Source organism: Tupaia chinensis, unplaced genomic scaffold, assembly GCF_000334495.1.
Source record: "Tupaia chinensis unplaced genomic scaffold, TupChi_1.0 Scaffold150128_1, whole genome shotgun sequence".
Classification (NCBI taxonomy): domain Eukaryota; kingdom Metazoa; phylum Chordata; class Mammalia; order Scandentia; family Tupaiidae; genus Tupaia; species Tupaia belangeri.
In genome coordinates this window covers 143,582-150,056 of record NW_006209967.1, presented here as the reverse complement: position 1 = coordinate 150,056, position 6,475 = coordinate 143,582, and the positions used below count along the sequence as shown (strand labels likewise).

Here is a 6,475-nt window from a genome sequence, read left to right as displayed (position 1 = left end):
AGAGTTGGGGACATATGCGAGAAAATGATTATGAGTGACCATGAGATTTAGGTTAGATAAAATATTTAGATATATGGATCCAGCAGGTGGTATAGTGGTTAAGGCACTGTACTCCCACAGGATCGACCGTGGTTCAAGTTTTGGCCCCGGTGGCATGAAAATCACACTGGGAGCATGTGCATGCATGCCCAAAATCCCAAGAGGAGAATGGAGAAGAAAGGATTACGGGGATAGCTATCCCCCTCTGTGTGGGGGTGTGTGTGTGATTTATCATTTTTCTCTTTCTCTCTCTGTCTCTCATGTGCCCTATAACATGGCCATCCCCGCTGGGAGGTGATTTCTCAATTTCTCAATTTCCCTCTCACTGTCTGTCCCCCTGTCTCTCTCTCCAGTGAGAACATGTGCACTAAGGCAAAAACCTCTTGAAAAAAAAAAGTATGGTAAATCCATACAGTAGAATTCTTTGACATTAATAGCAATAGAGCATATCCATAGCTGTCAATATAGAATATATGTGTATGTGTGTGTGTATACACATTAGATATAAAAGCTCTTTTAATAGACTTCCTAAGAAAATATCTTCACGAGAAAGGATCTATGGCTTTTAAAATGTATAATTATGGAATCAGCAGGTGTCATGGTGGTTAAGGTGATGAATCGCCAGATGGTTGACCATGATTTGAGTCCCAGACCTGTGGCTTGAAAATGATGCCAGGCTTGTATGCATGCATGTCCAAAATCCTAAGAGGAGAATGGAGGACACGGGACTGTAGCATGGCTATCCTCCTGGGAGTAATTTCTCACTTCCCCTTTCACTGTCTCTATCTCTTTTCAGTGAGTGCACATACTCCATGAAAAAAAATAAATAAATAAAATAAAATTTAAAATATATGCAAATATAAAAAATGGCTTGGTGGTTAAGGTAGCTGAATCTCATATGACTGCATGATTTGAGTCCCAGACCCAAAGGCTTGAGAAATATTCTGAGCACTTGTGCATGTGTGACTGAAATCCTAATAGGAGGGAGAAATGGAGAAGAGACTGCATCATGACAATTCCCCATGGGGATGCTTTCTTGCTTTCCTCTACCTCCCTCCCCATCTCTCTGTCTCTCTCTGACAAGTGCATGAGCTCTCTAACAACAACAATGGCAACAAAGGTCATAAGCTCCTCACTCAAAAAAGGGAAGTGTATAAAATTAAAATGCCTGGAGATAGCATGTGGAATGATGATTGAGACCCTGGACTTCCACATGACCAAATGTGTTTTTAATTCTGAACTCGAACTCGAACTCTCTCTCTCATGAGTGCATGTGCTCTGTAGCAAATTAAAAAATAATAATGATAACTAATTAAATAAATGGTTCTTTAAACAAATATTTAAAATTAAAAACACCCAATGTTGGCACCTCCACCGCTACCTCAACATCTCACTACTTAAAATCAACTACTGTTAGCAGCTTTATATGTATGTCTGTACATCAAAGATGTAGTTGATTCTCAAACCTTCTCACTACAAATATATGTTTGAGAAGTAAAAGGGCTGGATTCCTGGAAAGAGAAAGATCCAGGAACCAGCAGTTAGCATAAGGGCTATGTTGCTGAACTCCCATGTAGTCGACCATGGTTCGAGTCTCGGTCCCTGTGGCTTAAACTCATGCCGGGCGCGTGTGTGCGTGCATGCCCAAGATCCCGAGAGGAGAATGGAGGAGAAGGGATTGCGGCATGGCCATCCCCCCTGGGGAGTGATTTCTTGCTTTCTGTCTGTGTCTCTGTTGAGCGCACGCACCCTGTAGCAAAAAGCTTCTCAAAAAAAAGCAAAGAAAGAAAGAAAGATCCATAGCCTAATAAATCCAGGCTTCCAGAGATTTATCGTATTCTGGGAATAAAAATTAGAATAAGCAGTTGAAAAGATGTCTGAAAGTTAAAGTCACTTTCACTAAAAGTAGAGATTTTTTTCTCAGGTAGTCCTGCAAGTGTCATCGAAAGGCACCCTGTCTGATGCAAAACTTGGAGCAGCCAAATGCAAAAGAGCATGTGGTTAATGGAGAAAGCGTAAAAGTCCTCATTTCTTTCAGAGTAAACACTAGTTAAACAATACTGACAAAATTCTTCATAACTCTGAGGCAGGGCAATGGGAATATTACGAACCAAAATAGTTATTTAGGTAAAAAAAAAAAATTGAACTGTATGTAGGATGATGAAGACTTGATTAGAGAAAATAAAGGGGAAAATAAAGCACAGAAAGAGGAAGTATTTATCAACATCTCCTGGGAAAAAACGTTGAAGAAGGGAGCAGAACAGAATGATTCAGCTGAATCTCTCGGTTCCAGATCAGGAGATGAACTACATTCTATTTCACATACCCACTTACTTGCTTATTTATATTCTTTTCAGTCTTGCTATAGAGCAAGTATGTGTGCTTGTCAGAGAGAGAGAGAGAGAGAGAGAGAGAGAGAGAGAGGAAAGAGAGAGAAAGTGAGAAATCACCCCTCTTTCAGTGGGGATGGTCACACTGTGATCACTTCTCCTCCAGTTTCCTATTGGGATTTGGACACACATGCTTCCAAAACTGGTGTAATTTTCAAGCCATGGGGTCCAAGACTCTTAATCACATAGTTGGTCATGTGGGATCCAGCACTGTAACTTCCACATGCTGCAGGGCATCCCCCTAATTTATTTCAATTAATACAAAGTAAAGCTGGTTGTCTCTGGTCATTTACACTATAATATTATAGTAAAAAGACTCTAGGCCAATAGCTGAAACTAATTGAAAATCTATTTTATTATTCACCTTTTTCCTATGAGTAGCACCTGGCCCTTTTCTATGTAAACTAAACTAACCTTTATAGTGTCTTTCTGTTCTGCAGGTCTACTGACTGTGTCAATCAACACAATAAAAGTCCATGTCTTGGTGCTGCTAATGTAATAGGGGACTCTTCTTTGTAACATAGCAGTGAAGAAGTAAAGAGTAATACTTAATTTAAAAAAAAATTAGTTATTGTTACATAATACTAAAAGTTAATACTTATTGGGCACTTAATACTCAATAACTCTCATGATGTAGGTACTATTTTTTTTTACTTCCTTTTCACAGATAAGGAAACTGAGACCCAGAAAGAATAAATAAATGATGAAGCCAGAATTCAAATTCATGCTCTTAATTTAGTACTCATGGTCTTTCTACTGAAACTGTTGAAAAGTTAACAAAAATAGAAAATGACTCAGGCAAATATAAGCAAGAGCAAATTTATTATAATGACATTGAGGATTCAGAGGACCAATGAGAAACAGGAGAACTGGGCTAGGAATAAGAAAAAATGGTGTAAGAAGAATTGGTCTATTAGGACATTGACACTTTACTTCAGACACTTTCTAGTCTTTTTATTCCGATGATTAAGATTCAAAATTTAACCACAGAGCATTAAATTATCTTAATTTAGGCTGTGCACCACCTCTTGTTAAGAGAAGAGCAGTGTAATTTATGTAAGTGGATTTAATATAAAGGGCAAGGAATAGTTCTTCAAAAGGAAACTGGAGCAACATTAGAAAGGGTAAAATTGATGTTTGGGTTGCCAAAGAGAAATATATATCTACCAGAATCTGTGCTTTTGACTATCCTGTATCTACACACCTTTCTCTATAGCCTTTCTTCCAAAAATGCTTCTCTATAAAAAGATACAATTATTTCACGTACAATTGAAAACAAATGTCACTTATCAATACCACAGCAGTCACTTCATTGAGTTCCAGTTCCAGAATCTGTGAGTACTACTGAGACCTCATCTAGATTCACTGTGATTGTGTTCCATATTCTTCAACCTGTGTAATTAATTTAGCCACCATATCACAGTTAATGTACAGATTAGGAAGAAATAGAATACGTATTAGTTAAGTTATATATAGGCATACAGCTATGACCAGAAAGAAAGGATACATTGGTAAAGGCCAAAATCCTCAGTTCTGTAGCTGATCTTGAGGTCATCTTTAGTATTTATGACATCCTTTCTCCACTCTCCATTTAATACACTCTTTTCTTTTTATTAGTTCCTCATCAGTTGGGATTCATTGCTCAGTGCTGTGTTCGGATTTTAATTCTTGGCAGATTTGAACCCTTGAATGTTCTGCCTGAGAAGAGTTGCACTGATTTACATTCTGGTGCCACTCACTTCATCCAGGTAATGGCTTCAGAATGCTTCCCTGGCAGTATATCTATTTTATGCTACTCAGGCATTAATTTGCCAAAGTTCCTGTGGCCAGTGAGTAGTCAACCATGGTTTGAACTCATATAACTCTGACTCCAAAACTCACGCTTGTAATGCTAGTCAGGATCCTTGAAAAATATAGGAAAATACTAAGAAATAATAAGTAGAGTGACATCAGACAGAGCTGTTCATGTAGGCGGCTCAATCAGCAAAGAGCAGACCTGTTATTTGGACAGTAGCGAGGTGGAAAGCCGATAAGACAGTTGCCACAACAGGGTTGGGGGAGGAGGATGCAGGCTGAGACAAGCCCTTGCAAAATATCACCTTGCAAAGTTAATAATTTTCAGGGACATAAAACAAATAAGTGATAGGGGTAGCTAAAATCAACTTAAACTTTGTGGGAGTGTTTCATCTCAGGTTCTGGGAAGTGTGGTGAGTCAAACAGAAACAGTAACCCTTATTTCTCCAGACTGCAGAAAAGGAACATCGTATCTGAACTGCTCTACCTTATTTCTTCCCTACTTCATTGTTCTCCACAATACTTACCATCACGTGACACCTGGAATAGTTTACTTATTTAATTTACTGTCTATCTTCTCACATTTAGAATGTAAACTCTATGATAATTTTACTTTGTTTTATTTTAACAGACCCTAGGACATAGTAGGCTCTCCATTGATGTTTGCTGAATGAATGAATGAATGAATGAATGAGCATGTCATCAAGAAGCCCCCCAACTCCATCTCTAGTGGAGATGTTTGGGTTCTAATATTAATTTGTGGCTTTTTAACTGGGTCCTTGGAAACTAGTGGCTCTCAAAAAGCTGGTGAAGTTTTCTGACTGCTTTTGTTTACTGCCTTCTACTTAACTTGTGGGTGGCCTTCTACTACAGCATGAAGTAACTTCAAAAAGAGGCCAGTATTGTTGTCATTATCCTTGTTCTTACCATTTCCGTTTCCCAGGAGGCTAATAAGCTCCTGGGTAAAACCAGAGGCTCCAGATTGAGACAGCCTGGATGATAATCCTTGATTCACCGTCAAATAGCCATATGCCTTTGGAAAAATTTTATAATCCTCTGAACTCTATTTCCTCATCTGTACAATAGGGATAATATTGATACATCTCTAGATAAGGCAAAGCTAGTTGTTTTATCAAATAAAACACAGTGTTTCCATCACTTAATAAATTATAAGTTTGTTTCACTCTCACCTAAGAGTCCAGAGCAGTTGTTCATGGTAGGTGGGTAGTTTCTTCCAAGAAAGGTCCAAGCTCCATGTCTATGACTTCTCCATACCTGTGGGCTCTGGATTGCCCTATGTGCAGCTGGCAAATGAGGAAAGAGATGATGGTACAGTAGTCACACAGATCACTTTCACTCATATTACATTGGTAAAAACAAGTCACAAATATCTGTCTACATGCAAGACAGTCTGAGAAATATAGTCCCTAGATTGGCAACTGTTTCTCAACAACAAATTTATCCAATGGAGGGCAGGGCACAGATCTTTGGAAGGCAGTTAGTTATCTCTGTTTGCTTCTCTGGCCACCAAATATCTGTATACACATTCCCTCTCATAATTGGAATACGCTCACTCCCTCCCCAAGGCAGTAGGCCAGTGCTCTACCTGGTTACTGTACTCAGCCCAAATCTGTCAAACTCTCATTGAATTAAAAGTAATCTGTCTCCCCCAAATCTCCAATATGCAATAGAAACAGAAAAACTTCAGTAAATATCTCCATTAAGAAATGAAAGAGTGAAAGATACAGAGTGCTCACTGGTCCATAGCACTGATTATTGTCGGTCAGGAACTCTAAAGACAAACTGGCCTAGCAGTGAGGGAGCTTCCCTGATTAGATTCTGATACTTGTCTCTTTGAAAAACTCTCTTATCCACTGTTCTACATTGCAATATCTCAAGTAGGTTTGGGGGAGTTTACCATTGTTGGTAGACACGTAATTTTTTATAGTCCTTCCCCTGCTGGTACATATTTGGGGGTCATGTGATTGCTTTATAGTGTGGGTTCTTTTAGATATGTTTTTTGATTTCTTTGGAAGTAAAATTGTTGCAAAAGTAAGTAAGTTCTCAGTCTATTTACACTCAACCAATCCTTGTGCCAGCAACCATACCTAACTTTTGTCTGAGACACAATTATTATCTGCCTTATTTCTTTCCTTCCTCACACTTTTGCTCTCTTTTCTTAATGGATACCATATGAATCAGAGAAATTGACTAAGAAGGAAATAACCTTAATTAATATCTGTTAAAGAACT

At 38.5% G+C, this 6,475-nt stretch overlaps 1 long non-coding RNA gene across 1 annotated transcript in view; it reads right to left on the bottom strand.

Annotated features, from left to right (window-relative positions):
• The window catches only part of LOC102501164 (uncharacterized), a 153,472-nt gene extending 147,809 nt beyond the window's left edge, over nt 1–5,663 (bottom strand). The window contains exon 1 of the long non-coding RNA XR_337814.2: nt 5,414–5,663. This is a non-coding gene — a long non-coding RNA (uncharacterized LOC102501164). The remainder of the gene's footprint in view (nt 1–5,413) is intronic.
• Nucleotides 5,664–6,475: the final 812 nt, after the last annotated feature.